The following is a 12,914-nucleotide window of genomic DNA, read 5'->3' as shown; positions in this document are numbered from 1 at the left end:
GCTATATGAATAGAGATGGGCAAACATCTGGATGTGTGGGTCCGGCAGGTTCGGTCAAACAGTTACAAAAAGTTCGGTTATGGGTGGCAGAACAGTACCCGGACCCGAACCCGGACCACATTCGCTTGAATGGGAGGCCTGAACATCCAGTGTTTGCTACACTGTTATGTGCATGACAGCACGGCAAACACCGCTTCTGAACGACAGTCAGAGAGCCGCGGTTTCCACGCTGTCAAAAGATAGCGGGAGCGCTCAGCTGTTATCAGAGTTATAAAGTTTACCTCCGGTCACTGGTGTTAGCTGATGGGACTTCTGATCCCATCATCCAACACCTGCTTCCGCTAATTACAGTGAGTGCAGGAGCAGCAGATGGGAGTATTCATTAGCCGCCCCTGCGCTGTAAATAAATAATTATTTTAAAAAACGACATTGGTTCCCCTGTATTTTTGCTAACCAGCCAGACAAAACTCACAGCTGGGGGCTGCAACCATCAGCTGTCAGTTTCAACAAGGTTAGTTATCAAGAATAGAGGGGTCCCCACGCTGTTTTTTTTAATATTTAAAAAATAATTTAAAAAACAGTGTGGGGACCTCCCCATTTTTGACAACCAACCTTGCTAAAGATGATAGCTAGGGGCTGGTATTCTCAGGCTGGTAAGTGGCCATGGATATTGCCCCCCCCAGCCTAAAAGCAGCAGCCCACAACTGAAAAGACACATCTATTAGATGCTCCAATTCTGGTGCTTTGCCTGGCTCTTACTTGCCCACTCTTGCTAGAGGTTAGACCAAGAGATCAGGACCATTAGTCATTACATCTCACACACTAAGAAATCTGCTCTAAGTTATGGTAGGGGGGTGTTCTTTTCTTTGAGTGTTACTGCTTGCTTAAGATTGGTCAGCATCTTACAGGGAGAAGAACTACACACCCCCAGTGAAAAATGTCTACTAACTTCTACTTGGATTTAAAAAAGCTGACTCATTAGGTGTCAAATATTATGCTTGCTAATATATTCGCAACAGAGAGGCAAAATTGGAACAAAAATATTATTTCGTTTTGCAGGCACTATTACATCCTGTGTCTAGTTCAACGTGAAAATTTGTTGATAGGTTCTCTTTGCTAATACTGTCCGTATAACCCCTCAAGAGAGTTTCCAGCATGCCACCTCCCAATGCCATTGACATGTGTCCTTAAACTCAATTGTACATAGAACTTCAAAAGTGTCAGTCTCATGCCCCTTCATTTACCTTACCACTAAATTATTTGCTGTTGTTTTTCACAATCTATATTAGTGTCAATACTGTCCTCACTCCCACCCGAAATCCACCTACCTCCCTAATGGAAGCACAGGATACAATAATGGTTTTTTCAAAAATCAAGATTATTAAAATGCATTGTTAATTGACAAACACTGAAAGAAAACTATGCAGCAATATAAAGTAACTTACTGAAGAAATGGCATTCTCATTTTAGTACTCGTGTACAAATTGATTTTAGATGGAGGAGCTAAAAGACATAATGAAACATTTTCTCATTTTGATAAGAAAATTAGAAACAAGGAGTAAATTATACACATTCCACCTGGAAGAAACAGATCCTCCGAGATAAAATTTGTCTGATTTTATGATTAAGTAAACCGGCTGTTGCTAAGTAAACACATTAGCTTCACTTCTGATTTGACTGAAATGTTGATTGAGAAAGAAATGTGGCATTTATGGTGGTTATGAACAATATATTCATCACTCGAAGGCCAATGTTAACAATTATTCTACGTTGAGATTCAAAATTATTTTTATATACTTCAGAAAAAAAGTGTAATTTGTATTAACTTGAAGAAAAAAGTGGAAGCCAGATACTGTATATCCAGTCTGTGCTGCTCAATGTGTCATGGTGTCCACACACCTTAGCTGGCCTAATAGCCGATTACATGTTCAGCCAACACCTTTGACAGTGATTTATTTAGCAGAGCAAAAGTATTGAGTGCTTCAATTCAAATTTCCAAATCATCATCATCAGAGTCAGAATGCCCCCTTGCACATTGGATGGCTGGCTCGGTCTACTTTAAACTAATGTGTATGGGGACCAAGAACGTGTTACCAAAAACTTCAGTTATTACAAAATACCAAATTAATGTTAATACTACTTATACGGATTTTACCAAGATTGAAAGCTATTCACTAGTTAAAAACACTATTTGAGTGTTCTGACCATTAGTACGCCCTCCAATCCGGAGAACAGACATCTAAATGAACCATAGGTTGAGCATGCAAAAATACCTCAGCTTCATCCATTATTTATGAGACAACCATGAATGACTTTCTTGTTTTCCTATGGGATTGGTGGGGGCCACATTAGTTGGATCCTGGAAATCAGTTAATAATACCTTATTGCAAGGACAAGAGATATATAACATTCAATCCTGGTAAAAATCTGCTTAACCTTTATTTCTAAGCATAATTTTATCCTTCATTTTATTTTTCTTATTTCTCTCCTTTCTGTGCTTTGTGAAGGTCTTTTTGGGGATCGGAAGTATTATATCACATGACCCTCCTGCCCCAATATCTTCCAGTAGGGTATGGCAGTTAGTTCCATTGTAACGATAGAAGTGAAAAAAAAATTAATACATATGTGTCCAGGTGCCAAAGAAAATTTAGGACGCTACCAGTGTTATAAATGAATATTTTAGAAAACTTGTCTTACTATATTAAGATTGAATAGTTAGTTACAGTAATAATACTTCTATGGGAAATCCATTTACAAGACTATATCAGTTCTCCCTATTACACCAATTAACACTATTAAAAAATGACTGAAAAGATTAAAAAAGATTTTCTAGGTTGCCATAAGGGAGGTAGGACAAAAACCTTGTTCTCTAACTCTAAGTGACTGCAGACTTCTGAATCCTGACATTGAGTGCACTGTGTGTGGTGAGAATTTGCATACATGTGGTCATGTGCAAACTAGATTGGCACAGACTCACAAAAAGCAAGTCTTTTGAGTGAGGACAAGTCTAGTCGGAATGCAGTCGTAAGTATTTAATGCTCAAATTTGCGATCACATGACTCTCTGTTCACAGTGCCGACATGGGAGAATCCTTACAGCGCGCAGAGTGCGTGATGTGATGATTCACAAGCCAGCAGTCACATAATGACTGCAGACTTGTAGCCTAAGGATGAACTGACTGTTGTGTCTGATCTCTGTTGTCAGTGTCTACTATCAGAGTCCTGACAGCACCAGCGTACAGCCTCCATTAAGCAGGGACTCACGAGTACTGTAGAGACCCCTGGGGACAAGAACAGCTGGAAAATACAGATGCACAAGACCTGAACGCTGAAGTTTAGCAAGTCGGCACGGGACCTACGGTCATGTGACTGCAAGGGGGCGGGGCTTAGCATCCTGCTTTCAGAGAAAGTAGAAAACTCAGAGTCGGGCAAAATGGAGGTCATACACAGTACAGGCAACAAGGTACAGGAGGGATAAACCGACGGGAGGTCAGACAAAGCCAAAGGTCATACACAAGAGGGCGGTTTGGTACCAAAGGGACGGGCAGAGAGCAGTCAAGTCACAAGCAGAGAGTCATACACGAGAGAGCGGTGCGGTACAAGAGGGGCAGGCAGAACTCGTAACAGTGCCAGAACCGGATCACAACCAAACAAGCAACAAGTAATCAGGCACAAGGCACATGTATACAAGAGGTCAACTAACTCAGCCGAGGGCAGGAGTATAACTGACACTGGACCTAGGTCCAGTGAGCATTAAATAGCCGCCCTCTGCCAGAGAGAGGCAGAACAATTAACCTCCAGTCTGACCAGGACGGGCAAAAGTGAAACCCTGTCCTGGATCATGACATCTACTAATCAAAATTTTCCTAACCATTGCCAGTTAAATAACAGTTTATTAGTAAAAGTCTAAGAGGATACCAATAGATTGGACTTCAAACTGTGCTTTTTTTCAACATTATCAACTACAGTATATAAATTCAATACTGTAAAGTGTTTCATCACCTAAAAATTGTGCAGTTTTTCTATTTTTCTTGCACCTAGATTAAAAGCTCATTATGATCTCTATTGAATAGCAATTCCTTATCATCATTAAAGCTCGAATTTTTTTTTTTTTTAAATAAAATAGAGACAAGATTGAAGTTTCAGCATTCACCAAACCCGTTTGCTGCCTGCTCTCATTCCACATCATTATGTTCCGATGTTCTGTCTGGGCAGCGTATATTCTGCTCAACGGCCACCTGCTGCCATATTACTCTCCAGGGATTGGAGTTTGATATTTGTGAGATACAAGGCCAGGAAAAACTAAATCATAATCAGACATTTGCTTTCCTGGAACTTTGTTTTTTTCTGGAGCCTCTGACTACATCTGCCGCCTTGGAGCAAAGCTCATTGCTTGAGTTCATGGGACACTTCACTCTGTTAGTAAATAACACTGTGCGGGGCACATCTGAACCCCAGATATAATCTGGTTGTTGCATGACAAAGGTTAAACAACTTAAGTGTTTACTACACTTTAAATATCTGCAATGGATAAAAGCACATCTGCATTAGCAGACTGGCGTACAAGTCTCAGTTGGGTTCACTATTTCGCCATTTGATCTGCATGTTAGTAAAATGTTGATCAGCTACAAGAGAGAAAGATAAAGAAAGGGAGTGATTGTTTCAGGTAATATTCAAGACATTTTATGATGGTCTATGGCTATTGCATGTCGCTAACATACATAATAACATTATCAGTAGGAGTTATGCTGTCTTGGCCTCTTTTAATCATTAAAATAAAGTGACTAAGGATGGACAAACTGGTGGAAGTTCGGGTTCTGGTACCTGACCCGAACTTTGTAAAAAGTTTGGTTCAGGTACCAAAACAGTACCCGAACTTCCACCAGAACCCGAACGCTGTTGAATATAATGGATAACTGAACTGCTAAGAAAAGAAAAAAAATCTGGGTTCAGGCACGAACAGTGACTGTCCGGTATGAATGCCAAACATTTCTGTTTGGATTTGACCATCTCTACTCATGACCCAGCAAAACATAGGTATTGCAATGCAGGTCTATTAAGTTGAATAGGGCACTTCTGTAGCTCTCATCACAGCACTTGATCATTGGCAAAACTGCAAAGATAAAGTGACTAAGGTCTTTATATTCCATGGATTTTAGCAATCAAAGCATTAATTCCTTTTATTTCCAAGATGTCATACAATCATCTACTATATAATCGTCTAATTCTGTCTGTCTGTCTGTAACGGAAATCCCACGGCGCTGATTGGTCGAGCCCCGCTGGCCACGACCAATCAGCGCATTCGAATGATGCACACCTCCGACGTGCGCAGGGAGAGCGAGAGAGATTCTAGAATACCCGATACGTTAGAATTGGGCCACCATCTATTATTACATATTAAATTCAGGCAACAATAGTCCTATTGTGCTTACGCGTTTCTAGCCAAGTTAAAAAAACTATGTATTTTTTAACTTGCTAGTGATTTGCTTTTTTGGAAATATACTTATATAAAATAATTCATTTTAGGTTTTTCCAATTCATAATTTCTGCTTGTCAACGGGCTCCCTTTGCCCAAAAATGGCTAATGTGATCTCTTTTGTAACTTGCGTAAAGAAGTTGAACTTCAGGTTAATTAAGCTCAAGGAAAAGTAATAGGAAATAGAAGGGGTAGAGTTTATTAGTAATATTACAGAAAGTTATTTTGCTAAAAGAGGAGTGGATGGATGAAATAAACGTCTAGTTGGGACCATCTGATTGAAACAAGCAATCGTAGAAAATGTTAACCTCTTCAGGACATCTGCTGTATACGTACAGCACATGTCGGAAGATGGTGAATGGAGAGGGTTCACAGGGTGCGCTCACCCCGTACTCAACAGGTGATGGCTGTATGTTACAGTCAGGACCTGCCTTTAACATTGGCTGCTTGAGAGAAGAGAGAGAGAAATAATTATTTTCCAAAGTTCAGGTCCCTATTGCCTTCAATGGAGTTCGAGTTCTGGTTCAAGTCTGAGTCCGCTCATCCCCAGTCATCAGGTATTGGTAAGTATGGCCCTTTTTATGTGATGTTTTTTGGACACAATAAATATTCCAGCACTAAATAATAATTGAAGAATTATTTAGATTGCTAATTCTGTGGTTTTCTGTACTTTCATGAACTATCATTAATTGGTGTGTAAAATGGGTTAAAAATCTGCTCTGTCAATCAATATTGTGACTTTAGTTATAATGTATAAGCAGTAATGTACATATACAGTATAACCACACTGATGCAGGAAATAAGACAGTTTTGTATTATTTTAAATAAAGAAATTTGTCCTTACTCTAACAATATTTATCTGTGTGAACGTTCCCTACTAGAGTTGAGCGACTTTAGTCAGATCGGATTTCATGAAACAAAATTTGTTTCAGATTAAACTGGTCCGACTAGGGCCAAAAAAGGCAGAGTTTCGTCCGTAACCCGACCCCAATGCAAGTCAATGGGGAATAAAAGTCAGCATTGAGCGGATGACATTCATCCACTCAATGCCGACTTTTATTTCCCATTGACTTGCATTGGGGTCGGGTTTCGGACGAAACTCCGACTTTTTTTGCCCTAGTCGGACCAGTTTCATCTGAAACAAATTTTGTTTCATGAAACCCGAGCCGACCAAAGTCGCTTAACTCTATTCCATACTATTTAACATAGCAGTTCAGCTAACACTAATATAAAATGTATATAAGCAGCTTAAGACGGAGCTGATGATACATAATTGTTACGTTTGTAATACATAATAATTCTACAAGTATGATCATTCATAGAGAGAAAAATTCAGGGTAGGGTCCATGGTCCTCTTGCACTTTTTCTGTTATCACTGTTTTGTGTTTTCTATATTGATTTAACCATTTTGGCACTAAATTATAGATTTGCTGCTTTGAGAATGTTCACCTAATGCACATTCCAGTGGATAAAGATCAGACTACATGCGGATACATTACTTCCTGTATGGAATACATACATATTATAAATGAATATATTTTTGCAAACACCCTTTAGAAATATGTTTCAAACCAACCTATACTTTTATAAATGATAAAATCTTTTTCTATTAGGCCTCTTTCACACTTCAGTTTTTTGCATCAGTTCAAATCCGCCAAAAAGTCATACAAGCGGATCCGTTGTTAACTGATGTGAATGGATGGCACAGGATCCGTTTTTAGACGGATCCTGAAAATGCGGAAATTTTAAGGAAATGCTGGGAGAGAGAGAGAGAGAGAGAGAGAGAGAGAGAGAGAGAGAATTTTTTTTTTGTCCGGCACCCAGAAAGAATTTCGGGTTAAATGAGTGTCTGGAGGATCCGCCAGAGGAAAAAACGTTACAAGCTCCGTTTTGAAGTCTTTGAGGATGGTGACGGACAGCAATTTTTGGCGGATCATCAAAAAAAACGGATGCAACGGACAGCAATCCGTCACAATCCGCCATTAATGCAAGTCAATGGGGAAAAAAACGGATCCTCAAAAAAAATTTGAGGATCCGTTTTTTTCAAAACCTGGCGGATTGTGACTGATTGTAAAAAACGGAAGTGTGAAAGAGGCCTTAGGGATGAGCAAATGAGCTCAGTGATGCTCGGATGTGAGCTTCACTTGAAGGGCATTAGACGGTGCTCAGATCCACACTCTGCATGTTCAGCACCTGTTACACAGCCAATAAGCATGCAGGGATTGCCTGTGAGTCACTGTAATGTCGTAGCCATCTTGGTAGTGGCATTGCTGTGTTTGACTGGCTGTATGATATCAGGGGTTATGAAAGGACAGGTGTCACCACATTCAGCACACTGACACCTTTGTATAGCTTAGGGACAGTTCTCATTGGAGGGAGAGAGTGCTTGTCCAGGGCTGTGTGCGCACAGTTGATCGAATCAGAGTCCTCTAGTGTTTATACTGGTGCTGATGCTGGACCATCGTACTAACAGCCCTTGTAAGAGCTAATATTGTGCTTTGATGCTTGTATCAGATACAGTACATTCTGCATTTAGCCTAGGGAGGGACAATTGCAGGTGCAGGGAGAGTGGCCGAATACAGTCTCTAGGCAGGGATTAGGGTTTGCAATCTGTTGCTAAATATACAGGTATATCTGCTGCTGACCAAATTGTTATTATTATTATTATTATTTATTTATATAGCACCATTGACTTCACAAAGTGTTTTTATTCTTTAATATTTTGCTGAGGCCTGCCAGTTGTTACCTTCAAGGATCTATGGATGACTGTATGACCCTACATATGATTTTTCCCTGGCTTTGCACTGTGTGCAGAGCCTTTATGAATGTAGGAGTAACAGAATTACACTTAACAATATTTGAATGAGGTACTACAGTTGGTGCCTTCAAGGGTGTATGGATGACCCTGCTTGTAATTTTTGACAGGCTTTGGACTTAGTGCATAGCTTTTATGAGTCTAGGAGTACCACTACATGACAATTTGAACAAAACATGTATGATGCCCTCCTTTATGTCTAATACAAGGTGTACCAGAGTCTCTTTTCCATTACATCTTTAGCAGTTCTTGCATCCTTCAAATATTACACTGAAATTTACAATTTTTTTAATAAAAATTTTTGGTTTACTTAAATTAGTTTTTTAAAATCCTTTTTAAAATTTGCATTATATCCAAGTCATTATATAGGAAAGAATGTTTCTTAACATTTTTTTAACCCCTTAACAGCCAGGGGTATTTTTGGTTTTGAATTTTCATTTTTCCCTCCCCTTATTTCCAAAGCCATAACTTTTTTACTTTTCCATCTATATGGCAATGTGAGGGCTTATTTTTTGCGGGACGAGTTGTACTTTTAAATGACACCATTGGTTTTACCATGTCATGTACTCGAAAACGGGAAAAAAATTCCAAGTGCGGTGAAATTACCAAAAAAGTGCAATCCCACACTTGTTTTTTGCTTGGCTTTTTTGCTAAGTTCACTAGATGCTAAATCTGACCTGCCATTATGATTCTCCAGGTCATTACGAGTTCATAGACACCAAACATGTCTATGTCCTCTTTTATCTAAGTGGTAAAAAAAATTCCAAAGTTTGCTAAAAAAAGAAAAAAAATTGCGCAATTTTCCGAGACCCGTAGCGTCTCCATTTTTCATGATCTGGGGTCAAATGAGGGCTTATTTTTTCCATGCCGGGCAGACCTTTTTAATGTTACCACTTTTGTGCAGATAAGTTCTTTTAATCGCCCGTTATTGCATTTTAATGCAATGTCTTGGCGACCAAAAAAACGTAATTCTGGCGTTTTGAATTTTTTTCTCGCTACGCTGTTTAGCGATCGGGTTAATGTTTGTTTTTGTTGATAGATCAGGCAATTCTGAATGCGGCGATACCTCATATGTGTATGTGGGATTTTTTTTTACTGTTTTATTTTGATTGGGGCGAAAGGGGGGTGATTTGAACTTTAGGTTTTTTTAATTTTTTTTTAATTTTTAAGCATTTTTTTACTTTTGGCATGCTAGAAGCATGGGCAACCCGATCGGCTCTGCTACATATGGGCGATGAGCAGATCGCCTATATGTAGCAGATTTACTGCTGTGCTTTCAGCGCCGACCACCGAGTGGCGCTGAAAGCCATATGCCTGGAACAACCATAGGGGTTTCATAGAGACCTCTGGTTGTCCAGGCAACATGACGCTGAGCCCCGATCACTTGACGGGGGTCGGCGATGATGTCATTTCCGGCCCGGGGGCCGGAAATGCTATTTAAATGCCCGCTGTCAGCTTTGACAGCGGGATTTAACTAGTTAATAGGCGCGGGCGGACGGCGATTCTGCTCGCGCCTATTGCGGGCACATGTCAGCTGTTCATAACAGCTAACATGTCCCGGCTTTGATGCGGGCTCAACGCGGAGCCCTCATCAAAGCAGGGGAGATGTCTGATGACGGACTGTGTCCGTCATTGGACATTAAGGGGTTAATGTAAACTTCAATTTCTGATTGATTTTGAATGATTAATTGTCTCTCCTTAATCTATTTATATAACTGCCTTGCAATGTTTTTATTTCCTGTTCTGTCCAGATGTCACCGTATCCCAGAATTCCAAGCTGAGGAAGTTCACCGACCGCCATATTGGGACACCCAAGAGATGGATGTCTCATTGTGGAAACTGCTGCTGGTACCAGCCTATTGCGTGGTACCACCAGCGGAACACAGTCGCACCACACACACACACACAAACTTTATAGACTGTATGCACCACACACACACTCACACACACTTACACTCACACACTCACATTCACACTCTCACAGTCACACTCACACACTCACACTCAAACTCTCACAGTCATACTCATATACTCTCACACCCACACACTCACTCTCACACTCATACACTCACACACTCTCACACTCATACTCATACACTCAAACTATTACAATCACACACTCACATTCACACTCTCACACAGTCACACTCATACACATTCACACTCTCACACTCACACACTCACATTCAAACTCTCACACTCACAGTCCCACTCATACACTCACACACTCACTCTCACACTCATACACTCACACACACTCACACACTCTCACACTCTCACACTCACACACTCTCACAGTCACACTGATACACTCACAGTTACACTCATACACTCACACACACTCTCACGCAGCCTCTTGCGTGGTACCACCAGCGGAACACCATCGCATTGCGCCTGCGCGAATTTCACGCAGGTGCAGTGAATCATTCAGCTGATCCCGGTGGCAGATGCGCGACCTGTCTACAGGCAGAAGAAGCCAGTCACATTAAAGGGGTTTTCCATAATGTCTGTGTCTGACCGTGTACGGAGCATACCACATCTCCTGGGCAGGGGAGGAAGCAAAAGACAATACTGACATTACAGCAGGGGATCACAGAGGATTCATTTTGTGAGGTAAAATATTTCACTGACTGTTTTTAAACAATATTTTACCTCACAAAATATGTCCTCTGCGATATCCTGCTGTAATGTCAGCATTGTCTTTTGCTTCCTACCCTGCTCAGGATATGTGGTATGTTCTGTACATGGTCGACACAGACAATTTTTAAAATGAACTTTCATTCATGGAAAACCCCTTTAAATAGAAATTCCTCCTAACATGCTGTGCACTCACTATTTAGTGATGGGATACACATGTCAAACAAGAGATGACATGAGAGGAGAAGACAGCAGATGGGGAGAGAGAAAGCGCACAGGGGTGAGACAGACAGAGCACACAGGTAGACAGCTCAAACAGGACAGCACATAAGGGGACAACACAGCACAGGAAGGAGAGAGACAGCAGACAAGGTGGATAGCACATGTGGTAGACAGGTCAAAGAAGAGAGCACAGATGGGAGAAGTCAGCACATGGGAAAGAGAGAGTGGATAGGTGGGTGAGTACAAAGGGGGAGAGATTCTCAATGCTGCAAAGACTGCCCCCATTGTGACATTACCGCCCTCCTGATGCGATAGCATCGGGCCTTCATCTAGTGTGGAATAAAAGTGTGATGCCATTGTTCTCAGCAGCGATCTAGGAGTCAGAGATGCTTCCGGGGGTCTTCCCCATGCTGTTCTCCTTCCCTTTAGCACTTTTCTCATCCATTTGAACATTTTTACTGCTCCTTATAGGGTCTGATGGAAAAATGCTCAAATTTCCCATTGACTCCCATTACCAGTTACTCGAAACGAGCATCTGAGCATTATGAATTGCCCAGTTCAAGTAACGAGCATCCAAGCTTTTTAGTGCTTGCTCATCTCTTGTTCATGTTTCTTGGATATCAAAATCAGTATAAAAGTTTCATTAACATAAAAATAACATTTAGAAAAACAACTACAGGAATTAGTGCAAATCCATGATATCCAAATAATTTTAGAAAGATATACACAAGTGGCTTGATGCCTATTCAAAATGACATGGTGATTCCATTACCCTCTCACAATTTTAATCTGCCAGCATCTGTTAAAACAATGATCTATGTATTTTACATCTATTAAAAATACAGGATTATTTTAGCAGTTTCTGTTTTCTTAGCAGAAAACTTTCCTTTTTTAATACAGATTTCATAGGAGGAAACAGATTTTGGTCAAGGCCTCACAGTACCGTTGGACCCTGCCTGTATAGGTATCTACTAGAGTTGAGCGACTTTGGTCGGATCGGGTTTCATGAAACAAAATTTGTTTCAGATGAAACTGGTCCGACTAGGGCAAAAAAAAGTCGGAGTTTCATCTGAAACCCGACCCTAATGCAAGTCAATGGGGAATAAAAGTCAGCATTGAGTGGATGAATGTCATCCGCTCAATGACGACTTTTATTTCCCATTGACTTGCATTGGGGTCAGGTTTCGGACGAAACTCCGACTTTTTTTTGCCCTAGTCGGACCAGTTTCATTTGAAACAAATTTTGTTTCATAAAACCCGATCCGACCAAAGTCGTTCAACTCTAGTCTCTACCCATTAGCTGTCAGTTTCTTGTGGGGTAGGCTGTCTTGTGTATATTATTATTGTTCCAATCTCAGCTGTCTGCATCATATCATCACCTGACCTCAGCATTCTTCTTGGCAATTCAATCTTACCAGATATGGTTAAAAATACTGTTTAAAGGGAATTTGTCTCCAGGTTTAGATGCAGCAGAGCTCAGAAAGTTGCCCACTCCCTCATTGCAGTCTTCTTGTCTATTGACAGTGAGCTGCTTATCAAAGGAGGTGTCACACGTGTGTAAGAGGCTGCAGACAGATGCACTGCATCTAGCTGCAGAAGGCCTCAGCGGTTGGCTTTGCAGACTCCTTCCTAGTTTGTCTGAATTTGGGACCCAGTCGCAACCTCCTCCAGCTCTAGTTGACACACCTGGACTGGATTGTTTATAATCCACTGCTTGCTGCTAGGAGTTGCGGTTGATATTTCTATTTCCAGTTCCCTTTTGTGG

This window comes from Dendrobates tinctorius, unplaced genomic scaffold (assembly GCF_039654945.1).
Source record: "Dendrobates tinctorius isolate UK_male_01 unplaced genomic scaffold, ASM3965494v1 ptg000231l, whole genome shotgun sequence".
NCBI classification, from domain to species: domain Eukaryota; kingdom Metazoa; phylum Chordata; class Amphibia; order Anura; family Dendrobatidae; genus Dendrobates; species Dendrobates tinctorius.
Note: the sequence above shows the minus strand (reverse complement) of the source record.